Raw genomic sequence first — 19,650 nt, 5'->3', positions numbered from 1 at the left:
TTATATACTCTCTATAATTCTATATTAAATTATTACTTAATAAGCGAAGAATACTATTATAACTTAATCTATTATTCTTATTATATTAATATAATATATTATTATAATAACGTTATAAGAGAAGAATTTACTACGATAATTATAGTTAATTAAGTCTTTATAGAAGAAATATTATAAGAGAAGAAACTATAATAGATAAATGTGAAGAATACTATAGAGAATACTACGGAGAAATTAAGCGGTAATAAGATTATTATCGTTAAGAATACGACTTAGCTCTTTAAGATCCTACGTTATATTAATTATTTACTTAATTAGTTACTTAGCTAGCTACTTAGTCTAATACTCTATAAGAGAAGAAGTAAGAGAAGAAACTATAATAGATAAATATAGAGAATACTGCGAAGAAATTAAGCGGCAATAAGATTATTATTATTAAAAATACGGCTTAGCTCTTTAAGATCTCATATTATATACTCTCTACGATTTTATATTAAATTATTACTTAGTAAGTAAAGAATACTACTATAACTTAGTTTATTATTCTTATTATATTAATATAATATATTACTATAATAACGTTATAAGAGAAGAATTTACTACGATAATTATAGCTAATTAAGTCTCTATAAAAGAAATATCGAATAGTATATATTTAAATAAATTGAAATTATTCGATATCTTACTCTAATAGCTATTTTATTATTCGAAAAATTTTACTACGATAGAAGATAGAATATATTATATAATATAATTATTATATTTTTAATTATTATTATAATTATATTAATTAACTTTAAAAAAATTAATCTTTTAATAATTATATTAACTCTTTTATAATTTATTAATTTACTTCTTAAATTATTATATTAAATAAGTTTACTTAAAATAATAATCTATTAATATATTAATTAATTCTTATTCTTCGCGAATAATAATAAAAAAAAATTATATATTATTTTATTTAATTAGTTTTATATTTTAATTTTAAAATTAGATATCTTTATTATCTAGCTTTTCTTATTTATTATATCTTTTAAATTCTATTTTTTTTATCTTATTATTTTAATTTTAAAATTAAATATCTTTATTATCTAATTTCTCTTATTTATTATATTTTTTATCTTATTATCTTTACTATCTAAAATATTATTAATATCGCTTTAAAAAAAAGTAAAGTTATTAAAATAGAAGATCTTAATATTAAGATAAGAAATTTTAAATTTAATAGAAAATAGAGTAAATATAAAGAATATTTTAATAACGCTAAAGGCGAAATTAAGGGAGATTTAATAAGAGATCTCGAGATTAAATAAATTTAATAGAAGATTTTAAAATTAAAATAAATAATATTATTATTATTAATATATATAAAAGAATAAGATAGAGCTAAGCTTAAAAATCTTAAATTTATATATATAGTCAATTATAAATTTAGAGTTACTACGCTCTTTAATTACATCGACTAAGTTATTATAAGTAAATAAATTAGCGTTTATAACTATTAAAAAAATATCGCTTATTAAAGTAGTCGAATAGCTCTAATTAAAAAATAGGTATATATTATTTAATTTTAGAATAACTTTTTTTTTCTATTAAAATTTTAAGATTTTTTTTTTAAATTGTAGAATAAATTGTGAGCTTTTAGAGAGAAAAATTTTTTAAGTTTAATCTTATAATTATCAAAGCGCAAGGAATTCAAATATCGCTTATCAAAGTTCGCTCGATAGCCGAACAGCCTTAATCAGGTACACATTATTTGACTTTAGAATAACTTTTTTATTTTCTATTAAAATTTTGAGATTTGTTTTTTAAATTATAGAACGAAATATAGGCTTTTAGATAAAATAAGAATTATTAAATTTAGTCTTATAGATATTTAAAGGCAACGAATTTAAATATCGTCTATTAAAAGTTCGCTTATCAAATTTACTCGACAGCCCTAATCAAAAAAACGATTATGAATTTAATTTATAAGCCTTTACTCGTAAAATATAATAATATAAAAAGATTTTAAATAAAATAATTAGTTAGAAAATTAAGATAATTAATTTAAATATTAATATTTAAATAAAGTAATTTATAATTTTAAAAGAATAAATAAGAGAATAAATAAGAAAATAAGTAAGAAGATAAGTAAGAAAATAAATCGCTATATAAAAACTATTTAATTAATAATTATTATAATTATTAGATTATATTAAATAAGATAAATTTTCTAAATTATTTATATTTTTAATTATTTTTTATAATATAAATTATTTTATTTCTTATTATATTCTACTTTATAATTTATTTTTATTATATTATTTATTTTTATATTATTAAAATAATAACTTTTATTATCTCTAAAATTAAAATATTTAAAAATTAATTTTTCTTTTAAAATATTTAATTTTTATTTAATTTTATAGAACTTTTTAATATAAATAAAGTTATTTATACTTTTATAAATATAATTAATTTTAAAATATAAAATAAAAATTATCATTATAATATATTTATAATTTTATATAAAAATATATTTTTTTAATAATAAAGAAATATTAAATAATATATAGATTATTTAGATAAAAATAATTTAAAGAAGATTTTATAGAGAACTCTTAAGTTTATAATTATATAGAATTATTATATTAAGATCGCTATAAAGATAAAAAAAGAGTTAAAAGTAGTATATTAGAAATACTATTATATTATTTAATATTTATTAGTATATATAAAAGAATAAGATAGAGCTAAATTAGAAAATCTTGAATTTATATATATAATTAATTATAAATTTATTAGATTTATACTTTTTAATTAAATCGACTATATTAATTCGCTAAGTCTTTTATATTTTCTTATTAAAAATCTATATATAGAATTTTTATACTCTAAAATACCTAGCTCTCTAAGAATATTATTACTTTATAATTTTATAAATTATAGAGCTTAGTTTACACTTTTTAACGATATAAAAATTATAAAGTTTAATCTATTATTAATAAGTTAAATCGATATTTAAATTTTATAATTATATTAAACGTATTCGAGATTAAATAATAATTCTTTTATCTATTTATATAATTATTATTTCTCTATTACTTTATTAATTCTACTAATTTTATTAATATAAATATATTTATTCTCTCTACCTCTCGCTCTTATATTATTAGATCTATAAAATATATATATTTCTTTTATCTCTCTTTTAGAGCCTCTATTAATATCTCTAAGTCGTCTCTTAGCGAATTTATTATTATTAATAATTGAGGCCGTAAGCGAATTTAATAGCTATCTATTACTACTTATAAATATATTAAAAAACTCTTAAAAAGAGCTTAAATAAATACGTTTTTCTTTATAGATTTCTTTTAAATTAGTAATAATATCTTTTAATTTAGCGATATTATCTTTTAAAACGCGTCTTTCTTCTCTATTTATTCTTTATTATTCTATTTTAAAGTCTCTTAATATATATTATATTCTAAATATTATTAAGAAAAAGCTTTTAAATAAGAGAAAGATAATATAGAAAACTCTCTATTATAAGACTTACTAATAGATTTCTTTAATAATAACTCTTTTAATAATCTATATTCTTTTAATTTATTTTTTAACTTTTATTTAAATTTTATTTAATCTTTAATAAAGCTCGCTAGTTATATTATACGTTATTTATATATTATAGAACTTATATAATATAATTTAAATTTTATAAATTAGATTTATAATAATTATAATATAACGTTATAAAAAGATAAAATTATTAAATAATATTATAATAGTAAAAAGATTAAAGTTAATATATTTAAAATAGATATTAATTAAAAAGTAAATAATATAAAATAAGATTATAAAGGCGTTAAAATAAATATAAATAATCTAATTAATTTTAGCGAGTATATTATTAATTAAATTCTTTATTCTTTAATATTAAAAAATCTTAAATTTTATTAATAATTATTAAGAATTTTATTATTGTAATATTTAATATAATAATATAATCTCTATAATCTTATAATAAATTATTATTAATTATTTAATTATTTTATATATATATAAAATCTAGAAAGTAATTATTATTTATATATTTTTTCTAGCGTCTTTAAAGAGCGAAAAATTAATCTTTAATTAAATCTATATTATAAATAATATTTAAGATTAGTTTATAATACGATATAACTTTTTCTTAATTGCGTTTTTTATATTAACTTTATTAAATATAATTATTATAATTATATTAATTAAACGCTTTATTATAAAATAGCTATAATTCTTAAAAGTATTAATCTTTATATTAATATTCTTAAATCGATATTTAAAAGATTAGAGATTAATTTAAATATAAGAGATTATAAGTTATTTTATAAGAACTTATAGTATTATAATTTATATATCTATAATTATTCTATTTTAGATAAGATTACTATTATTTAAAAGAGTAATATTAATAATTTATTAAATATATTTAAAATTAAGAATATATTAATAAAGATTTAAAGTAATAAAAGATTTAGTATTTTATATTAATATTTAATCTATATATCTTTATACTATTCTCTTATCTTTTTATTTAATAAATAATTATAATATAATAATATACTTTATATAGATAATATATTAAATAAAAGTTTTTTTATCTAGCGAAGTAGAAATAGTAAAATTATTTTATAAATTAGAGGAATTATTAGCTAAGATAACTTTATATAAATAATACTTATTTTATATTATAGATCTATATTATTTATTTCTTCTATTCTATTAATCGCTAACTTTTTATAAATATATAATATAAAATTATTCTAATAAGTTTAATTATCTTTTTTATTATAATAAATTATTATAATATTTTATTTATAATATCTATATAGCTATTAAAAATAATAAACTTTATTAATTAAAGATAAATTAGAAGATTATTTAAGCTAATATCTATTAAGTAATTATTAATATTTATATTAATAAAGTTACTATAAATAATTAAGCTAGCAAATAATATATCGTTCTCTCTTTCTTCTATTAAGAAGATTTATAATTTATAAAATAACTCTATTAGAATATTATTACTCTATCTACTAAGTTTAATTAATTAAATCTCTTTATAACTTTTATTTATAATTTAAAATAAATCGAGATTATTAAAAATCTTTTACTCGATAAATAAATTATTAATCGATTTAATTTAATTACTAGAGTATTTAGATTAAAGCTAAAAACCTTTATAAATAATATTCTAAAAAGAAAGATATTTATTACGACCGTATCCTATATCTCTCTTAATATATCATTTAGCCCTATAGTCTATTAGAGTCTAGCGTATCTTAGTAGAGTTATCTACTATTATCTAATACCTTCTATCTATATAGCTATTCGATATTTAGTTATCTTATTTAATATATCTATATTAATATTATATCTATATTAATTCTAATACTATAACTAGATTATCCTACTTACTATATTCGAATTAATAGATAAATTTAAGAAATCTATTAATAGGGGCTTTAGTAAGATATTAAGTTAAGTTATCGTATTTCTAAATAAATCTATTATATAGATAATACGTTATAAAGAATATCTATCGAGATAGCGTAATAGTCTTATAATTAGTTAGAGAGATAAAGTAATTATTAAATTAGTTTATTTATACGACTAGTAAATTTAAAGAAATTATTATTTAACTTAATAATTATATAATTAACTCTCTAAGCGAAGTGAAAGTATTTAAAAGAACGATATTTAGACTATCTATGATTTTTACGATAGTCTAAATAATCTATAAACTAGGAAAAAAAGTTCTCATAAAATATAATATTATTTTTCGAATTTATAGTAAAGTCTTATAAAGAGTATTATAAGAAGTTTTTCTTTTCTCTTCTTCGCTTAGTATTTATAATATTAAAGAATTAAGAGAAATAACGTAATTCTCTTATCTTTATTTCGAAATTATTATTTCTAATATATAATTAAGTAAGATAAATCGAGTTAGTAACCTTCTTACTTAGATATTTAATTAATAATAATTCTTACTATCTAATAATATAGCGAAGAATATCGCGATTATTACGAATTTATAATAGATTATTAGCGTTAATTAACTATGTAATTAAATCGATAAAAAGTCTAATTAATTTCTTATTATACTTTATAATCTCCGCTATTAATAAGATTAATTTTAAGATATAACTAAATAATATACTAATTTTAAGACTAAGAAGAATAAGATAGTAAAATAATAAGATAAGGTTTAATAACGCTTAAAGCAAGTTAGTATTAAGATCGAGAAGCTATAAGAATATAATAGAGAGCTTTAATAATAGCTAATAGTAATGCGATTAGATATACTTAAAAACTTATAAACTACTTCTAAAATATAAGCGTTAATCTTATTAAAGCTCGCTTAAGTTTCACTCCCCACCCATAGAAAAGAGAAGTCTACTAAGCTATCGAATCCCCCCTTCTTTATTAATAGTAAGAACCCCATATAAAAAGATTAGTTAGTTAAAATAGAGGAAAAGTTATTAAATAATAAGAATTACTACTCTATTAAGATATCTTAGATTATCTATCTTCTATTATATATAGATAAGAAAGCGATCTCTTATACTCTAAATAGAAGATATAAAGATATTATAAATCTTTATATATTAGTTAGCGAGGTTATAAATTAACTAATTAAGATTTATAAAGAGATAAATCGTTATAAAAAGATAAGATATAATTACGATTTTCTTTAATAGATAACTTAGCCCTTTAATAAATTCTATATAAAACTCGTTAGACTCGATTTTATACTTAATTATAACGAAATTTATCTAAGGGATAGTTTAGATATTAAGTTATAAATATATACTTAACTTTACTTCGTTTTTATAATCCTTTCTAATTATAAGTCTATACCCTTAAGAAATATTAAGAAATATCTTATAAATAATAATAACTTATAATATATAGATTATAAATAATATTAGACTTTAGTTCTTAATAAGATTATTCTTAAAACTATTATAACTTAGATAAGAAAGATAATTATTACTATAATTAAGAATCGTATATTTTTTATTATTATATCGAGTACTTATATCTCGAGTATTCTTTAGAGTATATCGAAGACAATAATTAATATAGATCTGAGGAACTTAATATATTTTAATTATAGAAAGACGAGTTATATAAGACGCGACTATTTAGTATAAGAATAGACTAACGCTAATAAGAAGGCCTTGCGAGAGATAAGAATCTACGAATTTATTATCAATAACGAATATAAGATTAATCTATTAACCGACGCTTACGAAGTCTCTAAGAATTCGAGAAATGAATAATCTCTATTAAAGTTATAATAAGAGAAATCTATAATATATACTTATTAGATACTTCTAATAATTCTTTAATACGTTATTCTTTTAGAATATAAGTAATACTATTATTATAAAAATAAAAATACTTATTTTAAAACGCTCTTATTAATAGTAGATATATCGAAGTATATATAGTTATTAATAAGTTCCTAATTTATAGAGTTTATAAAGAATTACTATTAGAATCGATTCCACTATCGAAATCTAAATCTCTAAAAAGTTATAATAGTCAAATCGCGAAGAAGCCTATTATCTACTATTTACTTTCGATAATAATAGTAAATAATTATTAAGAGAAAACGTATTCTATACTTATCGCCTCTCTTATATATAATATAATTCTAAAAAAACTATAAATAAATAAGTATAAAGTGCTTCTTAATATAATAAAAGATAAGATTCTTTTCGTATTAAATCGCTATAATTATAATAATAATAAGATCTTAATAGCGAAGAATCTCGCTATCTTACTAAATTTAAAATCGAAATTCTCTATCTTATAGACTATCTTAAAGAAAAACTCTTCTTCTTAATTTATATATAACGATGACTTAGACTTTACTATTAACTTAAATATCTCTAGTAAATTAACTAATAAAAAGAGATTAATATTTACTTCTTAGAATATAAGATAAAAATAAGATATAAACTTATAATTTATTAATATCGTCGAAATTAATATTATATTATACTATTAATTAGCGCGTAATAAGAGAAATCGTCTATTTACTCTTATTATAAACGAGATCTATAACTTACTATCGAAAGAGTTACCTCTTTAGAAGAAACTATATAATTCTCGCGTATTAATTAATAAACTATATTCTTATAATTTAGAAAAGAAATATAAGAGATACTATAGATCGAATTACTCTATTTAAATTAGCGCTATTAAAATTATTAGTTCTAAAGATATTAAATAAAAACTTTCTACGAAGTATTATAACTATTTAAATATTTTCGATAGAATAAAGACGAATAAACTATTACTATATCGCTCTTATAATCATAAATTAGAATTTATAAAAATCGATATTATTAGACTATCGAAGAGTCGAATCTATTCTATATTAGAATATAAGTTAAAATAAATTAAGAAGTATTTAAACGAGTATCTAAAAAAGGGTTTTATAATATCTAGTTATACTCCGTTTATATTCTCTATTCTATTTATCGAGAAATCAAATAAAGATCTACGCTTTTATATAAATTATCGAAGACTAAATACTATTACTAAAAGAAATCGATATTTAATTCTATTAATAAACGAGGTTCTCGCGAGAATTTAAGGCTATAAATATCTTACTCGATTAGATATTATAGCCGTATTTAATAAATTGTATATATACTCTAATAGTAAGAATTTTATCATATTTATTATCTTTCTCGACGTATATAAGTATTAAATACTCTTCTTCGATCTAATTAATAATCTAGTTATATATTAATAATATATAAATAATATTCTATTCGAGTATCTAAACGACTTCTACTAAGTCTACCTCGACGATATTCTCATTTATAATTAATTAAGAAAGAAATATATTATATATATTCGAAAGATTCTTTAAAAGTTATAAGAGATCGAATTATAGATAGATATTCTTAAATATAAATTTTATATCTAGAAGATAAAATTTTTAGATCTTCTTATTTCGATTAATAGTCTATAAATAGACTCTATTAAAATTTAAGCTATTATTAAATAATTTATTTTTATTAATTTAAAAAAGATATAAATCTTTATTAGCTTTTATAACTTCTATCGTTAATTTATAAAAGACTTCTCGAAAATTATAAAATTAATAATAAAACTTATAGTTAAAAAAGTAATATTTAATTAGTTATTAATCTATTAGAAAGTCTTTTATTTACTAAAGATAGCTATTATAAGAGCTTTAATTCTACGCTATTTCGATAAATCGAAAAATATTATACTCGAAATAAACTTCTCTAATTATATTAATAATAATATTCTATTTTAATATAATAATAATAAAATCTTATACTTAATAGCTTTCTATAATAAAAACTTTATTTTAATTAAATATAACTATTAGATTTATAATAAGAAGTTATTAGCTATTATTCGCTATTTAAAATATTAATATTTTAAATTAAAATATATTAATATCTCTATTAAGATCTTTATAAATTATAAAGACTTAATATACTTTATTAAAAAAAAATCTAAATTATTATCAAGCTCGCTATTTAAATATATTATTCAAATTTAATATTAAAATTATCTATCGCTTAAGGCCTTAAAACGTTAAGATCGATATATTTATATATATAATTAATTTTAAGCTAAATAGTCTAGAGAATAAACGCTTAAAGTAATAATATTAAATAATACTTATATTTAATTATTTAAAATTTAATAATAAAAATATTAGAATTTATATTATTAACGATCTTATCTTTTATAGAATAGTCTAAGAAAATAAAACTAATAAGTTTTATAATAAAATTTATAAGATAATTATAAAAGATAAGAATAAACTTCGCGAAGTTATATTTAATAAGTGCTTTATAGAGAATAAAATACTCTATTATAAGAATTACTTATAAGTATTAAAAGGTTTATATATTAATATTATTCGCGAAGTATACGATTAATCTTTATATAAATATTTTAATATAGCTTATATCTATAAGTTATTTAAGTAAAAATATTATTAATAAAATATAAGAGCTATTATTACTATCTATATTCGAAATTACTATATCTATTATAGATCTAAAACTCCTTATAATTAAGAATATAATCTATTATAATCTCTATTAATTTCTTAAAAGTAATAGTAAGATATCTCGATAGACTTTATAATAGATTTATTTATATTTAATAGATATAATACTATCTAAATAGCGATAGATCGACTTATTAAAAAATAATACTACGTCGCGTACTCTAATATAGATAAAGAAATTACGACTAAAAAGATAATTAATATATTACTTAAGAAAATCTTTCGTTTATATAATCTATTAATATTAATAATTTCGAATAGAGATTCTTAATTTATATTAATAATATAAAAGATCTTTTATAAATAACTCGAAATTAAGACTAAGCTATTAATAGCCTTTTATTTTAAAATTAATAAATAAATTAAATAGGCTAATTAGAATATAAAACGCTATTTTTAAATATACTATAATTATATATAGAACGATTAGTCTAGATAATTACTTATTATCGAGTTTATTAATAATAATACTACTTTCATAGCTATAAGTATCTTACTATTCTTTATAAATAAGGGCTTTTATTCTTAAATAAGTTTTAATTTAAATACTATCGACTATAATATTACTCGTAAATATCTTAATATTATTTAAGTAAAAGATATTATTAAATATATATAATAAATTCTTAATTATATTCAAAATAATATAGATTATACTTAAAAGATTATAATAATCTAGATTAATAAGTAATACTAGAAGATTACTTTTAAAGTAAATAATATAATCTTTTTTAGTAGTAAGAATATTATCTTAAATTAATCGTTTTAAAAACTAAATAATAAGAGATATAGTCTATTTAAAGTAATAGATCTTATAGAAATCTTATATCGCTTAGAGCTTTTAGTAAGTATAAAGATTTATAATATATTTTATCTTAATCTCTTAAGTCTTATATTAATAAATCTCTTATCTAAATAGATTAATTCTCTATTAAAGTATATTACTATTAAAAGCTAAATCGAATAAATAATAAAGAAGATTATTATCTTTAAATTTATTAATAACCGTCTTAAGTATTAGATAAAATAAGAGAGTTTTAATAATAATCTTAAATAATATAACTCGAATAATAGCGAATTCGAAAATTATTAAGATATAATTAATGATTTTTATAAGCGATATCTATAAGCAACTTACTAGGCTCGGTAATATCTTAAATATCGCATTTTTAAACGAATTAAAACTATTCGATATTTTATAATAGCTTTATTTTCTTCGCGTTTATAATCTAATTTCTTAGATCTATATTACTTTATAATAATCTTATTTTAAATTTATTAAGCCGACTCCCCTTATTAATATAATTCTTAATATATTTTAAGATTATATTAGATTATACGCGGATCTTACTATCGCTATTATTAAATATAATTAATATTAATTAGATAACTTATTATAGAGAAGTCTACGCTAAATTAATTTAATATTAAATTAAAATTTAATATCTATAATTTAATTCGATTTAAAATCTCTTAATTAATTAACTCGTATTATTTTATTAATATTCTTTATATTAAAATATTAACTCGAGAATTATTATTATCTATTAAAATACTTATATTTACTATTTATTTATTATTATATTAATTTCTTTTAAATTAAAATTTTTATACTCGCTATATCTCTAACTAGCGATAATATTAACGCGAAGATCGAGATATAAGCTCTTACTATCTATATTATTATCGAGAAAGATTATAATATTAGAGATCTCGAATATTAAAAATTCTTTATTATTTTATTAATTTTTAAGCGAGTATATATATATACTATTTTTACTATTCTTTTATTTATTAATTATAAAAATATAATTTTATAAGAGAGAGAGAGTAATATTATAATCGTATTCTATATCTTTCTTAATATATTATTTAGCCCTATAGTCTATTAAGGCCTAGCGTATCTTAATAGAGCTATCTACTACTATCTAATATCTTCTATCTATATAGCTATTTAATATCTAGTTATCTTATTTAATATATCTATATTAATATTACATCTATATCGATTCTAATAATATTAGATATACTTCTATTCTTTTTATTTCTTATTATAATATAATAGCTCTCTTTATTTTTATTTAATAGAGTAATTCTTTAGATAATATATTAATTAGATAATTAATATAAATTATAGTCTCTAAGAGTACTTCTAGTATAGTTTAATTTATTATATATTACGAGTAAAGGTCTATAAATTAAATTCATAATCATTTTTTTGATTAGGGCTATCGAGTAAATAGGTAAGCGATCTTTAATAAGCGATATTTGAATTCCTTACGCTTTAATAATTATAAGACTAAATTTAAAAAAAAAAAAAACTCTGGAAGCTCATATTTCGTTCTATAATTTAAAAAAAACATCTTAAAATTTAAATAGAAAACAAAAAAGTTATTCTAAAATCAAATAATGTGTACCTGTTTTTTGATCAGGGGCCCAGGGCTGTCCGGCTGTCGAGCGAACTTTGGTGAGCGATATTTGAATTCCTTGCGCTTTAATAATTATAAGACCGAATTCTATAAATTTTTTTTTATTAAAATGCGTAAATTACGGGCTATAATTTAAAAAAGTAATCTAAAAATTTTAATATAAAATAGTAAAGTTATTAAAGGGTTAAAAGTAGATACGATAGAGTAAGAGATTTTAATAGTTGCGGATACTAATTTATTTACTTACGATAACTCAGCCGATCTAATTAAAGAGCGTAGCGAATTCGAATTTATAATTAACTATATATATAAATTTAAGATTTTTAAGCTTAGCTCTATCTTATTCTATTATATATACTAATAATTTCTATTAATTAACTCTATATATTATTTAAAAAATTTCTTTACTTCTATAAAAGCGAAGTATAATTAATTAAAATATCCATTAATTTTAATTTTAATTAACTTTACGAGTAATAGATTAAGTTTTCGTTTATATTTATATTATAGAATTTAAAAAATAAGATCTATCGTATACTTATATTCTTATTATATTATATTCTAAAGATTAATTCTTTAGCGTTATTAAAATAGATATTATTATTAATATTAAGATCTCTAATTAAAGTCTATTTCTTAATCTCTATATAATCGTTATTAGATATATACTTTATAAAAATTATAATTAATATACTATTAATAGAATAAATACTATTTTATCTTATTAAGACTTAAATAAAAATATATATAATAAGCGATTTTCGAAAGACTTTAGCGATTATATTATCTTTAAATTAGACTTTAAATATCTTATATATTATTAATATAGATTTATTAAAATGTTAGATAATAAATATAAATAGAATTATTAAGTAATACTTTATAATTTCTATTTATTAATTAAATATAACGCTTATATTAATATAGAGATTTATATTAACGTTAAAATCTATAAATATATTTTTAAATATATTTATAAGAATAATAATTAAGCTAATTTTTAAATAGAGTATAAGAGTAATATAGATTAAAACGATATAAATCTAAATTAGATAAATAATATCTAAGAGTATTAAGATATATAATAAATAAGCTCTACGAAAGTCTATTAAAGAATTTTTAATTTTAAATTATATAATTATAATTCTTCTATTAAATAATTATTTATTTATCTCTTAAATTAATATAACGTAATATTTAATAATAATAATAACTTAAATTAGATAATTAATATAGTATATAAATACTAGATTAAATTAATAATTTTCTTTTAATTAAATTAATAATATTAGTAGCGAAAATAAATAAAAGATCTCTTCTATATTAATCTATCGAAGTAATATATTTAAAAAAAAAAGCGAGATATATTTAAATAAAGTTTATATTAGAAATATAGAGATATTATTAAAAATTATACTATATTAATTTAAACGCTAGAGAGCTTTTCTATTTATAATATCTTCTTCTAAATATATTAAACTCTATATTTCTTAAAGACTTACGCACGGTAAATAGTAATATTCTTTTTTTCTATTATAGTATCTATATAGCGAGAGACTTATTTTATAATAATATCGAATAAAATTAAATATTAAATAAAGTAATAATCTAATAAAGAGAATATTACTTATAAAATCTCTTTATAATAATTCTCTAAATCTATAAATTAATTATAAATTAAGATATATAGATAATTTCTTCTTTATCGAGTAAAGAACTTTAAGCGTAGTATAAATAGCTTATCGCGCTAACGATAATATTAAAATATTATAACTTTTTTTAATATAATATTTCTTTTTTTATATATTAAAACTTTTTACGCTAGATATATTTTTTCTTAATAATTTCTTTTTTATCGAGTAAAAAAACTTTAAGCGTAGTATAAATAGCTTTTCGCGCTAACAATAATTTTAAAATATCGCGACTTTTTTAATATAATATTCTTTTTTTAATTATTAAAACTTTTCGCGCTAGATTTATTTTTTATTTTTTTATTTATAAATAATTTAATTCTTCTCTTATATTTTATATATATTTCTTAATTAATATATATTTTTCTTTATTTAAATTATCTAATAATCTTATTTATATTTTATATTTTTTCTTTATTAGATAATACGTAATATAAGTAAATTATTATCGAAGACTTCTATCTTTATTTAATTTAAATTCGTTTAAAAGAAAATAATACTAGCTCTATAAAAAACGTTAATCTTACTATTAACTTTAATTTATTTATAATTTAATAAAACTATAAACGATATTATATTAATAATTAAAATCGACTTCTACGCGAAGAATATAGTTATTAAATTAATATCTAAAAGTAAATATAAGCGAGTTTTAATAATAATTAAATCGCTATAACCGACGCTATTTAAAACGTAATCTCTTATTCTAATAATTAACTTTTCTTTCTTAATAATTATAAAGATATTAATAAGATTATATTTTAAAATATTATATTATAAAAAATATAATATAATTTTAAAATAGCTATTATTATAGCTTTATTTAATATTATCTTTATTTTTCTTTAAAATAATATTATTATTTATTCTCGCTTTAAGATTTCTTTTAATATTATTATTTAATCTAATTATAATATATTAATAAAATTTAATTTAACTTAATTATTAAAGGCGATCGAGTTTATTTTTTAAGATAAAATCTTTATATAAAATCGCTATAATATTAAAATTATTAATTATATACTTTAAGATATTTAAAAGAATCTTACTTCTTTTAATAATATAGTTATATACTTCTATAATAACTTTTATTAAAAAAAATTTAATTATTAAGAGTATTAAGTTAGATTATATCGCTTAAACTATATTAAAAGTATTTTATTTTTAAAATTATATTTAAATTCTTAAATTAATAGAAAATATAAGACTTTAAAATCTTAATTTAATTAATTAAGATTAAACTAATATAAAGAAATTTATTTAAAAACTATTAAATATAAATAATAATATCTTAATAAGCTTTAAAGAATAAGAAATTATTAATTAGTCTATCGAGTAATTATTAAATAACTCTATTATTTAGCTAATTAATATTATTTATAATAGATTAAATTTATATTAAATAGCTAATTTCTATATATCTAAGATAATTCTTTATATTTTTAATAAGAATATCGCTTAGTTTAATAATTAAATTTTTAATAAGTTTTTGAAAATTAAGGTTATTTATAATAATAGAGATTAAGTTATTAATAAGAAAGATAGCTTTCTTCTACTTATTAAAATAATAAATATTTTCAAATTAATCTCGATTTTATTCTATTACTTAAAATTAAAATAAAATTATATATTAATGTTATTAAGAAATTTAAAGTAGCGTATAAATTTATATAATAAGATATATTTATAAATTAAATATATTAAAATCTAAAATATTAAATTATTATATTCTTAGAGATAAATATAATAATAAATAATATTATATATTATATATCTCTTTAACTTTATCTAATTTAAATAGTTTATATACTTTTTTTCGATATATCTAATTTTTAATTCGATTAGTCTTTAATATAATAATTAATAAATTTTAAAATTAATTATTATAGTAGATTAATCTATATCTATATCTCGAGATCTTTATTTATAATTAATTATATATAATTCTAAGTCTATTAAGGAATTATTATAATTTAACTTATATATATATATAGTATAAAGTTATTAATTATTCTATATATCTATAGAATAGATATATACGATATTAAGTCTACGTTAATAGTTTTTTAAATATCTCTAAGATATCTTATAATAAAGTCGAGTTATTAATAAAATTAATCTATTAATTATAATCTTAGATAATCTACTAAAAAGATAATTTACTCGATTAATAAGATATATTAAAAATAAGATTATTAAGTAGATACTTCTTTTTTAAATAAGAATATAATTAATTAGCGATTTATAGTAATAGAAGTAAATTATTTATTATATAGAAAGTAAGTAAAGTTCGATTTAACTTAGAATTAGAGTTTTATCTTCTTTATTAATTTTATACTCGTATAATCTAGAAATAAGTTCTTACGCTAAAATTTAGCGTCTTAATAGAGTCTCCTCGTAAATATCTATATTTATTCTATTATTTACTCTATTAAATCTAGCTATATTATATATTTAATAGCTTTATATAATATTAAAATTAGTTTAAAGCTTAAAGTAGCTATAGCTACTTATAGATTATTATATTATAAAAGTTTTAATATTATTAAGCGAAGAATAAGAGTAAATAAGAGATTTACTTTTATCTTAATATTAAGAGTAATTAATAGAGCTAAAAATAAGAATTTTTACGATATTCTAGTATATCTAAAGAGTCTTAATCGCCTTAGAGAATCGGCTCGAATAGAAGATTAATTAGATCTCTTAAAAATAGTACGTTAGATTATTTTAAAGTATCTTAAACTATCTTATAAAGAGGCTATTTAATAAGAAAATATCAATATTTTAGAGACTTATAAAAAGCGAAAATGAGATAAAGATAAATTATAACTATTAATTTCTCGATCGCTTCTTTTAAGAGTCGCTCTTAAATATATATATTAGACGAATAACGATTATATTATAAAAAGAATTAAGCGGAAAATTAAGTTAAAAAACTTATATCTTAATTATTTCGAAGAATATAGATAAGATAATCTTTATATTTAAATTCTTAGCGAGTTAGATAAGAAATCTATCTTTATTATTAGTAATAAATATTATTATAAAATTTAAAATAATAATTATAAACGACGACGTATTTTAATAGAGAAGGGAAAATTAGTTAAGACTATAGTAGTAGTCGATACTTTAATATAATTTATATAAATATACTAAGTCTTATACTCTACTAAATCTAATATTAGTTTATAATACTATTAGCTAGTATAAATAACGATCGAAAGATATAAATTAAAGATTAAAATTATATTAAAGAATTACGAATAAAAGAAAGTAATAAAGGAAAAAAGGTATCTCGTAGAAATTCTCGAAACTCTTAAATATACTCTTATAGAGGTAAGTTCTAACGCTATCTTTTATTAAGAAATTATTAATAAATATTAAGATAAAAATCGATAGATTACTACTTATAATCGTCTTTTTAAAAAGAGTAGCGAAGGGAAATATAATAAGAATATAAAAAAACCACGTATTATAAAATAGATCTTTAAGTATATATTTTCTTTAGTATTTAAAAACTACGATATTAACGACGAGTAATATAGAGATTATATTCTATTAGCTCGTCTATATAAGTACGCTAAGAAAGTTATAGCTAGAAACCTCGATAAGAATATATAAATAATTAAGAATAATACTCTCGTCTATATTAAAGTAGCTAGACTCTATTAAAAAGAATAAGAAAGATATAATATTAAGAAGATTAATTAGATCTTTAACTTACTAAATCTATATTAAATTAAGTCGTTATAAGACTCGTTAAAGGACGATTTATAATTATATTAGCGTTTAATTAAGAGAGTAAGTAAGATAATTAAAGATAGAGCTAGAGAAGAGCTAGAAGCTAAATAAAATTCTATTATAAATTAATAGCGAAATAAGTAAGTTATAGCTCGCTAATAAGATAAATTAAAGCTCTATTATAAGCTAAAAAATAGTAATAAGTTTAGAGAATAGATATATCTTCTCTAAAGTATCTTTTACTAATATTCTTTTACTTAAAATTCTTTACTCTAGAGATATATTCTATTATAGTCTTATTATACTTTAAATAATATTTTAGCGTATTCTTCTTTTAATTATAATTTACTTAATCTAAAAAGATTATTTTATTATTATTAGTATATATAAAAGAATAAGATAGAGCTAAATTAGAAAATCTTAAATTTATATATATAGCTAATTATTAATTCGAGGTTATTACGTCTTTTAATTAAACTAACTAAGTTAGCTCGCTAGCTCTTTTAAGCTCTCTTATTAAAAATTTATATATAGAAGTTTTATACTCTAAAGTAATTAGCTTTCTATAAATATTATTTCTTTATAATTTAATAAATTATAGAGCTTAATTTACGCTTTCTAACGATATAAAAATAATAAAGTTTAATCTACTATTAATAAATTAAATAAATATTTAAATATAATAGTTATATTAAACGCGTTTAAGATCGAATAATAATTCTTTTATCTATTTATTTATATAATTATTATTCTTTTATTACTCTATTAATTTTATTAATTTTACTAATATAAATATAATCGTTCTTAATATCCCTCGCGAAAATGTTACTAAACGCTTTAGATATATATACCCCTTTTATCCGCCTCTTAGAGCCTCTATTAACGCCCCTAAGTTACTCTTTAGCGAATTCGCTACTACTAATAATCGAGGCCGTAAGCGAGTTTAATAGCTATCTACTACTACTTATAAACGCGTTAGAAAGCTCTTAAAAAGAGTCTAAACGGATTTATAGCCATCGTTCTCCTCTATATACTACTTGACTAACCGCTTAATTAATACTATCTACTCTATCAGCTTAGTAATTTACTTAATTAGATCGTTGATTAGTCACTTAGTTATCTACTTAGTTAGTTACTTAACTAGCCACTTAGTCTAATACTCTATAAGAGAAGAAATAAGAGAAGAAACTATAATAGATAAATACGAAGAATACTACGAAGAATACTATAAAGAATACTACGGAGAAATTAAGCGATAATAAGATTATTATCGTTAAGAATACGACTTAGCTCTTCGAGATCTTACGTTATATACTCTCTACGATTTTATATTAAATTATTACTTAATAAGCGAAGAATATTACTATAACTTAGTCTATTATTCTTACTATATTAATATAGTATATTACTATAATTACGTTATAAGAGAAGAATCTACTACGATAATTATAGTTAATTAAGCCTCTATAGAAGAAATATTATAAGAGAAGAAACTATAATAGATAAATGCGAAGAATACTACGAAGAATACTACGGAGAAATTAAGCGGTAATAAGATTATTATCGTTAAGAATACAGCTTAGCTCTTTAAGATCTCACATTATATACTCTCTACGATTTTATATTAAATTATTATTTAATAAGTAGAGAATATTATTATAACTTAGTCTATTATCTTTATTAT

Source organism: Letharia lupina (genome assembly GCF_014066315.1).
Source record: "Letharia lupina isolate WasteWater1 chromosome Unknown contig_3, whole genome shotgun sequence".
NCBI classification, from domain to species: domain Eukaryota; kingdom Fungi; phylum Ascomycota; class Lecanoromycetes; order Lecanorales; family Parmeliaceae; genus Letharia; species Letharia lupina.
Note: the sequence above shows the minus strand (reverse complement) of the source record.